The sequence below is a fragment of the Phycodurus eques genome, unplaced genomic scaffold (genome assembly GCF_024500275.1).
Source record: "Phycodurus eques isolate BA_2022a unplaced genomic scaffold, UOR_Pequ_1.1 contig_83, whole genome shotgun sequence".
Lineage (NCBI taxonomy): Eukaryota > Metazoa > Chordata > Actinopteri > Syngnathiformes > Syngnathidae > Phycodurus > Phycodurus eques.
In genome coordinates, this window is record NW_026904080.1 from 26,864 (window position 1) to 42,055 (window position 15,192).

The window sequence follows — 15,192 nt, forward strand, 5'->3', positions numbered from 1 at the left end:
CAACTCCTCGAAGTATTCTTTCCATCTAGCTAGCACACTGCTGACACCAGTCAACATATTTCCATCTATGTCCTTAATCACCCTAACCTGCTGCACATCCTTCCCATCTCTATCCCTCTGTCTGGCCAACCTGTAGAGATAATTTTCTCTTTCTTTTGTGTCCAACCTGGCATAAGTTATCATATGACTCTTGTTTGGCCTTTGCAACCTGTACATTTGCCCTACATCACATCTCAATGTATTCCTTTTGCCTCTCCTCGGTCCTCTAAGTGTCCCACTTCTTCTTAGCTAATATCTTTCCTTGTATGATTTCCTGTACTGTGAGGTTCCACCACCAAGTCTCCTTCTCTTCTTTCCTGCCAGAAGATACACCAAGTACTCTCCTGCCTGCCTCTCTGATCACCTTGGCTGCAGTGGTCCAGTCTTCTGGAAGCTCCTCCTGTCCACCGAGAGCCTGTCTCACCTCTTCCCGAAAAGCTGCACAACACTCGTCCTGTCTCAGCTTCCACCACATCGTTCTTTGTTCTGCCTTTTTCTTCCTAATTTTCCTCCCCACCACCAGAGTCATCTTACACACCACCATCCTATGCTGTCAAGCCACACGCTCCCCTACCACTACCTTACAGTCGGTAAACTCCTTCAGATTACATCATCTGCACAAGATGTAATCCACCTGCGTCCTTCTACCTCCGCTCTTGTAGGTCACCCTATCTTCTAGCCTCTTTTGAAAAAAGTGTTCACGACAGCCATTTCCATCCTTTTTGGAAAGTCTACCACCAGCTGCCCCTCTACCACCATCTGCCCCTCCTTTCCTGGATGCCGTACTTACCCATTACTTCTTCATCACCCCTGTTTCCCTCACCAACATGTCCATTACAATCTGAACCAATCACGACTCTCTCTGTCTGGGATGCTCAGAACTACTTTGTTTTTCTCTTTCACCTCTAGGTTACATCCTACCTGTGGGGCATAGCCACTAATCACATTATATATAACACCCTCAATTTCAAGTTTCAGCCTCATCACTCCATCTGATATTCTTTTCACCTCCAAGAAATTCTCAGCCAACTCTTCCTTTAAAATAACCCCTACTCCATTCCTCTTCCCATCTACACCATGGTAATAAAATTTAAACCCATCTTCGACCCACAGTAGCTGAATTTCGGACGTTGCTAACCCTGGCCACGACCGATCCAGTATGGAATTCTTTGAATGAACACTCACATTTGTTTTGTCAAAGTTTTAAGACGGATGCCCTTCGTAACACAACCCTCTGCATTTATCCAGGCTACAGTTTGCACTGGCTTGTGCACCCCATCGGGCTGCAGTAAGAGAGGACCATACCCAGGTCAACGGAAATCACAGTCAATGCTGAGCAACACATGACCAAATAGGTTTAAGGATTAACGTTCCCTGACCGGGAACCAAACCCAGGCCACTGTGGTGAGAGCGCCGAATCATAACCACTAGACCAGCAGGGACTGCTGGTGTTGTCAACAATTGTTAATCTAGACAATCCCTAAGCGGGTCGTCTCGGCCCGCCTGCCCCCACAACGGATGTGAACCTAAATGTGCAAAGATTGACAGATCTTTTCAGTGGAGCACGACTTTCCAGCAGCACGACGACAGGTGGGCACAGTGGGAATATGGCAAAATATTATACCGAGCAGACCATGCATTTGTTATCCAAATTATTTGGTACACAAAATTGTTCATTACTTTCGTCCTTATGTATTGCAAGCACTGCAATTGGCTAGCGACCAGTTCAGGGTGTACCCTGCCCCCTGCCCGAAGATAGCTGGGATAGGCTCCAGGCTGCCCGCGACCCTTGTGAGGATAAGCGGTACAGAAAATGGATGGATGGATGGATGTATTGCAAGCATCGTTGATTCTTGTTGTCTCTGTGACCTGAATTTGTGAATTACACTTTAAGCAATTCAAGGATACTTACATATTATTTGATATGTGAACAAATGAGCGGGTTGACTTTGATATAAGAAAGCGTAAACCTTCAAAGTGGGTGTGTGTAGGTGTGTAATTTATGGCATTTTCTGACATGGAATGTCTTTGTGTATTAAGAACATAACTCTTGCTAAAATTATTATTGTTTTGTTATGATAAGCAGCAGCATCAGGGGTTGAGGTCATGAGCAGAGGGGTTATTGAGGGACTGGGTGACCCCATGGTGGCAGTGAAAAGGTGGTGCTGGTCGTTTATGTAATGCCATCAAAATTATTCTGCATAATGTTAAATTGCAAACATAATCATGATTCCGTCTAATTGTTAATAAATTATGGCTTCAATGTTTATCCCCTCCTTGAGCCGTCACCTTATTGTGGTGTAGGGGTTTGTGTGTCCCAATGATCCTAGGAGTTGTCTGGTGCTTTATGCCCCTGGCAGGGTCACACATGGCAAACAAGTCCTAGGTGAGGGACCAGACAAAGCACGGCACCAAAAGCCTCTATGACGAGTAGAATAAATGGATTCACGTTTCCCTTGCCCGGACGCGGGTCACCGGGGCCCCCCTCTGGAGCCAGCCCTGGCGGTGGGGCTCGAAGGCGAGCGTCTGGTGGCTGGGCCTGCACACATGGGGCCCGGCCGGGCACAGACAGAAAGGGTAATGTGGGTCCCCCTTTCCCTGGGCTCACCACCTGTGGGAGGGGCCATAGGGGTCGGGTGGGCGGTGGCAGAAAGGCGGGGACCTTTACGACGATCCCCGGCTACAGAAGCTGGCTCTAGGGACGTGGAATGTCACCTCTCTGGCAGGGAAGGAGCCTGAGCTGGTGTGTGAGATTGAGAAGTTCCGACTAGATATCGTCGGCTCGCCTCCACGCACAGCTTGGGCTCTTGTACCAGTCCTCTCGAGAGGGGTTGGACTCTCTTACCCACGGTGAGAGGCGCAGAGCAGGTGTGGGTATACTTATTGCTCGGCGCCTGTACCTTGGGGTTCACCCCGGTGGACAAGAGGGTAGCCTCCTTCCGCCTTCGGGTGGGTGGACGGGTCCTGACTGTTGTTTGTGCCTATGTGCCAAACAGCAGTTCAGAGTACCCACCCTTTTTGGAGTCCTTGATCAACCTTCTCTGTGGTCTTCCTCTCACTCTCTTGCCTGGCAGCTCCATCTTCATCATTCTTTTACCAATATAATCACTATTTCTCCTCTGGATGTGTCCAAACCATCTAAGTCTGCTCTCTCTAACGTTGTCTCCAAAACATCTAACCTTGGCTGTCCCTCTGATGAACTAATTTCTAATTTTATCAAACCTGGTCACTTCTCGAGCGAACCTCAACATCTTCATTTCCGCCACCTCCAGCTCTGCTTCCTGTTGTCTCTTCAGTGCCATTGTCTCTAATCCGTACATCATGGCTGGCCTCACCACGGTCTTATAAACTTTGCCCTTCATCCTAGCAGAGACTCGGCCTGCGTGGGTTTTCTCCGGGCACTCCGGTTTCCTCCTACATCCCAAAAACATGCATGGGAGGTTAATTGACAACTAAATTGCCCGTAGGTGTGAATGTGAGTGCGAATGGTTGTTTGTTTGTATGTGCCCTGCGATTGGCTGGCAACCAGTTCAGGGTGTACCCCACCTCCTGAGAAGCGGCTCAGAAAATGGATGGATGATATTTATATATATATATATATATATATATATATATATATATACACACACACACTAGGTCTGTATCCATACACCAAGTTAACGATTCGGTACATATCACAGTTTCGATACACAATTTTTGGGAGGGTTATAAGAGAATTTAAAAAAAATATGTCTTTATTCGGAACACTTAGATAAATGGTTATAATATATAGATATATATTATAAATATCCATCCATCCATTTTCTGACCCGCTTATCTTATCGAGGGTTGCGGGTATCTCAGCTGACTAGACCACTGGACAATTTTGGAATTAGTACATAGAGTAAGAGATCGAATTGATTCGATCGTTGGTGGTCAAAGAATACGAATACGAATACTGGAAATTAAATAACAAAATATGTAAAAATGAAGACACTTTTGTATTTTCTGTTTAAAAATACTCACACCCAACTCAGGTCACACTCCATTTATTTCTTTTTTGGTCACACTTTTTGTCAGAAAATGTTCTGTCCTGGCAGTCCCAGTCGCAAGCACCGCTACTGTACTTAGTTTGCATCAGTGTCACGGACTAACTACTTAGTGATTCAAGCTGTGGCCGTCGTACGTTGCCATCCACACACCGCTGTGATCGGTCGCCGGTTCAAATAACCAGTGATTTTTTTTTTTTTTTTTTTTTGTGTACAAGTTGTCACATGATTGTTAAGTTAGATAAATATGCTTTCAAATAACGTAACGAATGAATACTGTTAGGCTCCAGCATGCCCGCGACCCTAGTGAGGAGAAGCGGCTCAGAAAATGGATGGATGGATGAATACTGTTGCCAGTGTGTGTATATGAAGTGCATTGCAGTATTATTATGGTCCACATGGAGTCGCCATTTTCACATGCATTTTCAACACAGGTACAATGCAGAAATGTGTAAATGAATGTGTGTTTATTGCTCTGTCAAAATCACGATATAATCACAGTGGATTGATCCTTGATCCTTTATCATTTGAAGTCACTTGGTTCAGTACGGCATTTGCTCAAAACATCGTGATCGGACATTTAAACAGCAGTTGAAGCAAGTCCTCTGTAACCAACATAAAGACATTGTTACACAATTGAAAACTTGGACACTTGTACAGTTGAACAATTTTTATGTAGTGGTTTGAAAAAGGATTGATCTGGAGACAGTGATGTAAATTTGGTGTGAAAGGTGGGGGAATGACAAATGGAGATGATTTCCCCCCCCCCCCCCCCTCCCCCAATTTTAAATGCATCAATAAGTTTAGGGTCACATGGACAACAATTAAGTATAAATGAACAGCATAGAGCAGTGGTTCTTAAATTGTTGAATGGGGCGGGTTCCCTCTTGTGGTACCTGAAAAAAAAATCCTCATTAAATATTCAAACTGCGTATTGTCACAGCGGTTTCAACTTTTCTTAAACACAGTTTCGTACTTCTGTTAAGCGCACACACACACACACACACACACACACACACACACACACACACACACATTCTGTACAATTACAGGTATTATTTTCATGTCTATTTGGTCCAAATAAGATGCATGCAGTTAGGATGGTGCGGCTGCATGGGACACGGCCTGTGCCCATGCAAACTGTTTTTATTAAAGGTATGTACGGGTTTTTCCAGTAACTGTACTCATTGTTCAGCTTCAAACATGCATTCTGAACTAATATGTATTTTTTTAACTATTGCAGGATGAAGTCAGTAAAATTCTCAATCTGGAGAGAAGCTGAGTAGTAGTCCATCTACAAATCGGCGCTTTCTGAGTTCACTCACCTGAGTGCCCGTTTGAATGCATTTGGGATGACAATGAACAGCACCGAGCATACTGAAATAAATGTGAGTTCATAAATGACTACATAGGGGCCACTCAAAAGGCAACGGCCTATTTCGGGTCCCCATCTGTTAAGGCCCCTTACATGATCAGCCGAGATCGGGCATTCTCTATGTAGTATGGCCGAAAAGTAGGGATGTCCCAGGGAAAATCACCTAATTTTAGCATTACCACAACCATATTATTGACACACATTTTAAACGATTGCATAAGTGTATTACCACTATATAAAAGTATTGTTTATGATTATGCACACTATTTTACAATGTGTTTGCTAGCAAAACAAACCAATTTACCTATTTAAAATTATAGTCCCAAACAGAGCATGGATAAATCATTACTCACCCAATTACTAAACTTCATTTTAATAATAGTTTGTTTTCCTATCTTTGAAGGAGTCTGGGCTTTTTAACTTTTGCACATATCTTTATATGTCTACACTACAAACAGGGTTTGGAGGGTAACTGTTTCCTTAAAGATAGATGGGCAGAGAGATGGATAGATTTGATTACTAATGAATAGATAAATAGACGGACGGACCCATAGTTAGCTAACCTTTGCATATAACTGTTATAAAAAAGTGAAATGAAAACAAGAGACAAATTAAGTAGAAAATCTTTGCAGTTCGGGGTAAACAGAGACTTTTACTGCCCACATCAGCAAGTGCATGGATGATGTCACCACCACGAAGTCCATCACTGTCCGTGCTCATCAGAAGCCATGGCTGTTGGGGGAGGTCTACAGACTACTGAAGGTCCGCAACACGGCTTTTAGATCTGGGAATGAGGGGGGCCTGAGTACAGCCAGGGCCAATTTGTCCCGTGGCATCAAGGAGGCCAAGAGGGAGTACTCCAGGAAGATCGCCCACCGCTTCAGTGACAGCAGTGACACCAGGAGTCTGTGGCGTGGTATTCAGACCATTACGGACTATAAACCCACGCCACAGACCTGCGACAGCTCCACCACCCTGCCAAATGAGCTAAATGACTTCTTTGCTCACTTTGAGGCACACAACAGCACTCCTGCACACAAGACTCCACCCCCTCATGGTGACCGAGTGCTGACACTGACCTGGGACAGCGTGCAAAGATCTCTCGACAGAATCAACACACGAAAAGCCCCGGGCCTAGATAACATACATGGTTGTGTTCTGAGGGACTGTGAAGCTGAACTCACAGATGTCTTCACAGACATTTTTAACACCTCCTTGAATCAGGCTGTTTTCCCCACTTGCTTCAAAGCCCCCACATTCACGCACCGATTACCTATTGCAGCCGATTTCCCAGATCGGGTCCCGACATATGTCGGGAAAGACAAAACTTCTTGTAGTGTGACATAAGCCACGACAAACGATTTGGCCCTACGACGCCAATGAAGTCTGGCAAATTGGATTTTTTTTGGGATATCTTCCGTGCAGTGTGACATATCAACAACAACTCTCCGACAGACCAGTAGGATTGCGTATTCTGACCGGCGCATCACCTCCCGTGCTTACCGTTGTTAACATACTTGCGCGCTGTTGTTAACATTTCTTCTCACGCACAAACCAATGTTTGCCGAAGCTTTAGGGCATGATTCGACGGAACGCCGGCATGTTTACGTGCAACCGTATGCAATTGCGCTTGCTAGGGTACATAATGTTTTGTTGCCTGCTTGCGAGCCGTATTGTATGAAAAGTACGTGAACACACCTCAAGCAATCCTTCAATGAACGTTCTCTCCCGAGCAACAGTGACGAACAGGTTTTTCCACATTTTGTCCCCCCACAGTCACTCACATGCACAGGCACACACAGAAACAAGACATTGACGCGGCGCATTGTTGTTGTCGTCACCATCGTAACGAGTGTGTCCCGTTGCGTTGACCGGTGACACGTTTTCTGCTTCCACCTCTCGGACAGTGTTTGATTTGACAAGATAAAGCCCAGTGATGGTAAAAGGCGGGATAGGGTGCTATCGGAATAAATGTCGAGTAGTGTTGCCACTGTCTGCCCCAGAAACGGCAAGGTTTGATGGCAGTAGTGTGACACATTTGGTTCGGGAAAGACCAAATGTGTCTTGTAGCCTGATCCAGTCATGACAACCCGAACAGCCCTGTTGCACATACCAACTACAATGACTAGAGAGCAGAGTGGCGCAGCGGAAGCGTGCTGGGCCCATAACCCAGAGGTCGATGGATCGAAACCATCCTCTGCTATTTGGAGCATGTTATCTGTTATCGTATGTCTGCTCATAGGATGTTGTGGAACTGCTGTCATTTAATGTCTTACTCTTCATGAGAAATATTGTGCAATTAAGACTTGTCAACTCATTGGCTGAGGCCCACAAGAAGTGACCCTTTCCTCAATTCACTTCGTACTGACAAAAAAATGTTGTCCTTTATTCACTGTTCTGTCAATTTTAAATCACTGTGTCAGTACCCATAAAGGTGGCACGACAGTTCAGCGTGAAAGACAAACGTAATGACATTAAGGCAAACAATTTCAGGGGAGCTAATATTTTACGGCGACAAGCAAACAGTCCAAACAGAACGCCAAACAGCTCGACCTTTTTGTGGCCAAAAATATGTATTGTCCCAAACGCCTTGTCGGAGCCAATGACAAAATAGTAGTATATTCACGATATTGAAAAGGAAGTGGCAGTGGTGGGATTTGAACCCACGCCTCCTGAGAGACTGGAGCTTAAATCCAGCGCCTTGGACCGCTCGGCCACACTACCTGCAAACCCCATTTTTGTACGGGGAATTTTTTTGATAAATGTAAGCCCGACTGAACGGCAAGTATGGTGACAAAACTTGTAGTGTGACATAAGCCACAGCAAACGATTTGGCCCTGCGACGCCAAAATGAAGTCTGGCAAATTGGGTTATTTTTTGATATCTTCCGTGTCGTGTGACATATAAACGACACCTCTCTGACAGCGCAACTTGACAGAGACCAGTAAGATTGCGTATTCTGACCGGCGCATCACCTCCCGTGTTTACCGTTGTCAACATACTTGCGCGCTGTTGTTAACATTTCTTCTCACGCACAAACCAATGTTTACCGAAGTTTTAGGTCATGATTCGACGGAACGCCGGCATGTTTACGTGCAACCGTATGTACTTGCGCTTGCGAGGGTACATAACGTTTTGTTGCCTGCTTGCGAGCCGTATTGTATGAAAAGTACGTGATCATACCTCAAGCAATCCTTCAATGAACGTTCTCTCCCGAGCACCAGTGACGAAGAAGTTTTTCCACATTTTGTCCCCCCACAGTCACTCACACGCACAGGCACACACAGAAACAAGACATTGACGCAGCGCATTGTTGTTGTTGTCACCAACGTAACGAGTGTGTCCCGTCGCGTTGACCGGTGACACGTTTTCTGCTTCCACCTCTCGGACAGTGTTTGATTTGACAAGATAAAGCCCAGTGATGTTAAAAGACGGGATAGGGTGCTATCGGAATAAATGTCGATTCGTGTCTGCCCGAGAAATGTCAAGATTTGAATGCAGTAGTCTGATATAGTGTCATCGGGAAGGACCAAATGTGTCTTGTAGCATGATCCAGCCATGAGACAACCCGAACAGCCCTGTTGCTGGCGGCTGCCTGATATTTGTCAGACGGTAAAAGAGTACATACCAATTACAATGGCTAGAGAGCAGAGTGGCGCAGTGGAAGAGTGCTGGCCCCATAACCCAAAGGCTGATTGGTCGAAACCATCCTCTGCTATATGGAGCTCGTTCTGTTATCGTATGTCTGGTCTTAGGATGTTGTGGACCTGCTATCATTTAACATCTTACTCTTAGTGAGAAATATTGTGCAATTAAGACTTGTCAACTCATTGGCTGAGGCCCACCTGTAGTGACCCTTTCCTCAATTCACTTCTTACTGAAAAAAACAAAATCCCACAAAGAAGAGCCCCACCAAAAGCTAAAGACCACATGAACTCAACTCCCAGTCGGGGAATCGAAACCCAGTCTTCCGCGTGACAGGCGGAGATACTGTCCACGATACTAACAAGGAGTCTCTTGTCCTACCTCCACCTAGTGTCAAGCACACTTCAATGCACTGAACGCATCGGCAATGCCAGCTAGCGAGGCGGTTTGCTTGTCCTGCTAACGGATAGCATGCGAGCAACAGTACAATTGCCAGTATTAAAGGGGGGTGAACCTAATGGTGACGTGGTATCAATGAAGTCCATAGTAATAGATGCATATCTAATGGACACTTTTGTGGATAGTTTTTAAATGGAAGTTAGGTCATTTTCTTGCCTCAGATTCCTTCATGCAAGGGTGTTACAAAACAAAATAATATTCAGCGGTGGTACGCGCAGGAGTCATGTCCGCAGTGGTTTGGAGGCATAAAGCGATGCAAGGGGGGTATTAGCACTTACAGAGTAAACGACTCCCACAACCGTGTCTGCCTCAGGTGTGTGGAACTAACTGCCCTCCATATGTTGTACTGTTAGATATCCAGTTGAAAATGTGTTGGATTAGGTTTGATTTTGTTGCAAAATACTGGCAGGTGTTTTTGTTTTTCCAGGAGTGTCCGGTAGCTGTGGGGGGTCCCGCCTGTATCAACCTGGATCCTGGGACTAATTCATGGACGGTGATGGTGGACAGCGGGCCCTGAGCGGAAGAGTTCTGAGTTTCTTCATCAATGACACGAGCTGTAGACCATATGGAGGGAGACCACCTTTAAGATTTTTATTTTCATTTGTGTGTATTTTGATATGTTTGCTTCCACAGTTCTTTTTTGTGTTTTACGCGATTTTTTGTTCAATTATTTCGATGTTTGTATTATCCTGTTGGGCATGGTTTGTTATCCGTGTCAGGGTCCCTTTGGGTGTTTTGGTGTACGGGGCTCTGAAGGAGGCTTGATATGGCTCTCGCTCTTTTCCTCGTCTCGCGAAACCTTGGCGCTTCCACGAGACTGCGCGTACAAATTGATAAATTTGGGATTGGCTCCTTTTTGATAGCGGGGAGGAGATTTGGTTTATTTGGCTGTTTGGTACGCACGTGTGGCCTCAGGGGGTGACGAGGGGACGCAGGGAGTGATTCGGCCTTAGTAGGATAATTGTTTTTCCTAGTTAATGGTTAACCTTAAGTAGATGCCATGGAGCATGATAGGCTGTCTTGACCAAATAGATTCCTCCAAATTGTAGATAATAGGTTAACTTTTTGGGCTGACGCTGGTTTGCTGTTTCTTGCCTGGTGTCAGATGCTGCTTCTATGTCGGGTAATGAGTTCGGGGATCTCATTAAAGGGGGGAATATGTAATATATTTCAATAGTACTGAAACCAGACTTCCTTTGGGAAGGTCAAATGGTTGGAGACCTGTATTCACACCAACTATCTTTTCTTTGTAATTCTACATCAAAGAACGTCCTTTAACGAGTTATATGTTTTTTGGGGTGTCCTGCTTCCCCCCTGACAGAAACCTGTCTGGGGGTTACAACAGGGGCCAGGTCTTCAAAGAGGAATGTTTTGCATAATCGCAGCAAAGGGCCCAGGGGAGGGAGATTGACCAGACGAAGAGGCACCAGCAAGCGAGTGCGATTCCAAATATGGTCATGAGGAGCACCATCCTTCCGGGTGCACCCAGGGAGGCACGAAAGCCATGCCCAGAGAAGGAAAGCTTGATAAACATAGATCCAGGGTTTTTCGGGGGCTTTTTCGTCGTTCTTTCTTTTCACTTTCACATTTGAGAATAACATTTTCATGCTCGGCCAAACCCATATGTGTTCCCTAACGCAAAGTCGAACTTCTCCTTAAACAGTTCGTAAGAGGCATATCATGGCAACTTTATGCAATTAATGCACGTGTTGGCAAGAGGGAACAGAGAAAAAGCGTCATCATCTCCTTGATGAAGGAACTGGACAGAAGGAGTTGGAGTAAAGCCAATAGGTGGTACCACAGATGCTCCTGTTGTGAAGGCCAAGATTTTCTCAAGTTTGGATGGCCCATCTTCTTCTGTGAGAACTAAACAGTCGGTTAAAGTACTTAAAAATAAATAAAATATATACTATAAGGGGGGTGGAATGAATGTGTGTATTTGACCACTAAAGCAAACCTTCTGCATGTTGGAGATAGAAACCACTATCTCCTCAGCAGCTCTCGTTGCTCCTTTCTGGGGAGAGACAAATGTTGAAAAGATCATCCATCTGATCAGGAGTCAGTGTGACTCAAAGCAGAACAGGGGATGAAAGCCATCTGGATGTTGTTGAATTTGCTGAAGAACCCCAAGAGTTTTCAGTCCTTCACAAAATCTGCAAACAATTGCACAAAGCACAACTCTTGTGCAAAGTCAAATCACCCGTTGGTGTCATAGACTTTTATGATATTTTGTGACACTCGTCTTAAACCGTGCTGGCATACCCGATAGAGAAAAATGTACAACAGCTATTACTGCATACCTCTGAAATGGGCCTTGAACCCTGTGAATGACCTGAAACATGACAATGTCATGTACCAGCAGAGTCTTGTCTGTAATCGACGGCATAGGGCTCAAACATCCTGCATTGGCCAAGTCGTCGGGCAAGGGATTTTTTTTACTTCTCGAGGTCATCAAGCGTTGTGCTTTCAGATACCTAGCATCACAAGGATAAGCAGAGTGACTTATTGCAGCTTCATACAAGTCTTATTAAATTTTGACAACAGGGCTGGGTGATGTAGCCTTGAGTTTTTATTTTTTAACCCAAAATTCTCCAGACAGGGGGAGAAAGGCAAAGACATTCAAAACTCTGAAAGTTGCCCTTTAAACGCTACCCTTAAATTTTAAATACTGTGCACAAATTTTCTACAAGAAATTAAATATTCCGTTAAGGATTAATATGTTACTGCAAAACTGTCATTGAATTTAACGAATAAAAGGTGCTGCTTCCAAACAACCTTGTTTCACAAAATGCTTTTATAACAGTGCACTGTTCCCTAACGTTGCAATAAGTAAAAAGGGAAATGCGCTTTGCTATCAACACTTGCCAATTAAGCAGTGGTGGCATTCAAAGTAAAAGGTGGGTCGCTTCACCTTTCAAATTGGAAAACGAGAACTTTGCAATGTAAAGTAATTGGAATGCAGTTTAAGATGTAACTACCAAATTACCTTTTTTACTTTATCCATGAGTTCGGTGTCAGCGATATCTTCGACATTTGGATTTGCTGAACCATTGACCAAAAGAATAAATAGTACTGGGAAAAGGAAGTTTGGTAGTGGACCTCCATATACCAAGCTCACTGCAATGGCTCTCCCAGCAAAGTAGTACCAGTCCCCTCTGAGAGCTGCAAAATGATAGCAGAAAAGGAAATTTAACATTGAATAAAGTTCATCCATTTTCTTTTTACCGCTTCTCCTCACTAGGTTCGCGGGCGTGCTGGACTATCCCAGCGATCTTCAGGCGGGAGGCGGGGTACACCCTGAACTAGTCACCAGCCAATCGCAGTACACAGAAAAACAATCATTGGCACCTACGGGCAATTTAGAGTCTTCGGTGAACCTAACATGCATGTTTTTGGAATGTGGGAGGAAACCGGAGTGCCCGGAGAAAAGCCACGCAGGCACGTGGGGAACATGCAAACTCCACACAGACGGGGCCGGGATTTTAACCCCGGTCCCCAGAACTGTGAGGCAGATGTGCTAACCAGTTGACCAACGTGCAGTCAAAACAAATTTTATCCATCCATCCATTTTCTACCGCTTATCCGAAGTCGGGTCGCGGGGGGCAGTAGCTTTAGCAGGGACGCCCAGACGTCCCTCTCCCCAGCCACTTCATCCAGCTCTTCCGGGGGGATCCCGAGGCGTTCCCAGGCCAGCTGAAGGTCGTAGTCTCTCCAGCGTGTCCTGGGTTGTCCCTGGGGTCTCCTCCCGTGACAGCTCCTGACCATAGGTGAGGGTAGGAACATAGATCGACCGGTAAATTGAGAGCGTCGCCTTTCGGCTTAGCTTCTTCTTTACCACAACGGACCCATACAAAGTCCGCATCACTGCAGACGCTGCACCGATCCGCCTGTCGATCTCCCGTTCCATTCTTCCCTCACTCGTGAACAAGACCCCAAGATACTTGAACTCCTCCACTTTTGGCAGGATCTCATCCCTGATCAGGAGAGGGCATGCCACCCTTTTCCGACTGAGGACCACGGTCTCAGATTTGGAGGTGCTGATTCTCATCCCAGCCACTTCACACTCGGCTGCGAACTGCTCCAGTGAGAGTTGGAGGTCATGGCTTGATGAAGCCAACAGAACCACATCTGCAAAAAGCAGAGATGCAATACTGAGGCTACCATACCAGACCCCCTCTACACCTCGGCTGCGCCTTGAAATTCTGTCCATAAAAGTTATGAACAGAATCGGTGACAAAGGGCAGCCTTGGCGGAGTCCAACCCTCACCGGGAACGAGTCCGACTTACTGCCGGATATGCGGACCAAACTCTGACTCCCGTCGTACAGGGACCGAACAGCCCGTATCCCATACTCCCAAAGCACCCTCCACAGGACTCCCCGAGGGACACGGTCGAACACTTTCTCCAAGTCCACAAAACACGTAGACTGGTTGGGCGAACTCCCACGCACCCTCGAGGACCCTGCCGAGGGTGTAGAGCTGGTCCACTGTTCCACAGCCAGGATGAAAACCCCACTGCTCCTCCTGAATCTGAGATTCAACTTCCCGACGGACCCTCCTCTCCAGCACCCCTGAATAGACCTTACCAGGGAGGCTGAGGAGTGTGATCCCCCTGTAGTTGGAACACACCGTCCGGTCCCCCTTCTTAAAAAAAGGGACCACCACCCCAGTCTGCAAATCCAGAGGCACTGTCCCTGATGTCCACGCGATGTTGCAGAGGCGTGTCAACCAGGACGTGTCAACCAGGACAGGACAGTTCTTGCGGTATGCTTCTCGATTAGCTGTGGGTGTGAGAGGTCCAATTTTCAAGTCCCAGAAGAGCCCTTTTTTAAAAGTTGCCCAGCAAGAGTTATTACTGCTTTGCCTCTGGTACTCCAAATTTCCTGAATCTCAGAGTGAAAGAGGCTGATATAATTGCAAAATGTGACTGCCAGACTCACATCTAACTCGTTTATGGGGTTGTTTTACTTTCCGAGCAACTGGGTACTGGGTTGGTGCAAGTGGTGTGTGCGGTTTCTCCCGTTGGTCTGGGCAGCGGTATGATGGGTAAAATGGAATCTGGAATACTTCTTGTACCATCACGACTCTGGGTCTGCTTTCCAAAACCTGGATGAGCCCTTAGTTTGAAGTCGACTCACAAACATGTAGTACTGTTAAGGCCTCTCTACCCCACAAAACTCTTGACTGGTGACTACTTGTCTTTGTCGTGAAGGTTAACTGGGCACCTACAGATGATGTCTAGCGAGGAGCAGTATCTGTCTTACAGCCAAGGTTCAAAGTTTTGGAGACAAAGTTCGAGAGAGCAGACTTCGATGGTTTGGACACGTCCAGAGGAGAAATAGTGAGTATATTGGTAGAAGGATGATGAGGATGGAGCTGCCAGGCAAGAGAGCGAGAGGAAGACCAAAGAGACGGCTGATGGATGTCGTGAGGGAAGTCATGAGGGCAGTTGGTGTTCGAGAGGAGGATGCAGGCGATAGGCTGACATGGAAAAGGAAGACGCGCTGTGGCGACCCCTAAAGGGACAAGCCGAAAGGAAAAGAAGAAGGGCTTTGATCTTCATGCAAAAAATTTCCAATATTTTGCACTTGAAAAAAATAATTAATAATTTTGGAAAGAATCAGTGTCAGAGACACCAACACGTGTC

The 15,192-nt window shown here is 45.9% G+C and overlaps 1 non-coding gene across 1 annotated transcript; it reads right to left on the bottom strand.

The window, feature by feature from the left end:
* Nucleotides 1-8,084: 8,084 nt before the first annotated feature.
* On the bottom strand, nucleotides 8,085-8,166 carry trnal-uaa (transfer RNA leucine (anticodon UAA)). The gene has a single exon. It is a non-coding gene; the product is annotated as a tRNA-Leu (tRNA).
* Between the last annotated feature and the right edge of the window lie 7,026 nt (nucleotides 8,167-15,192).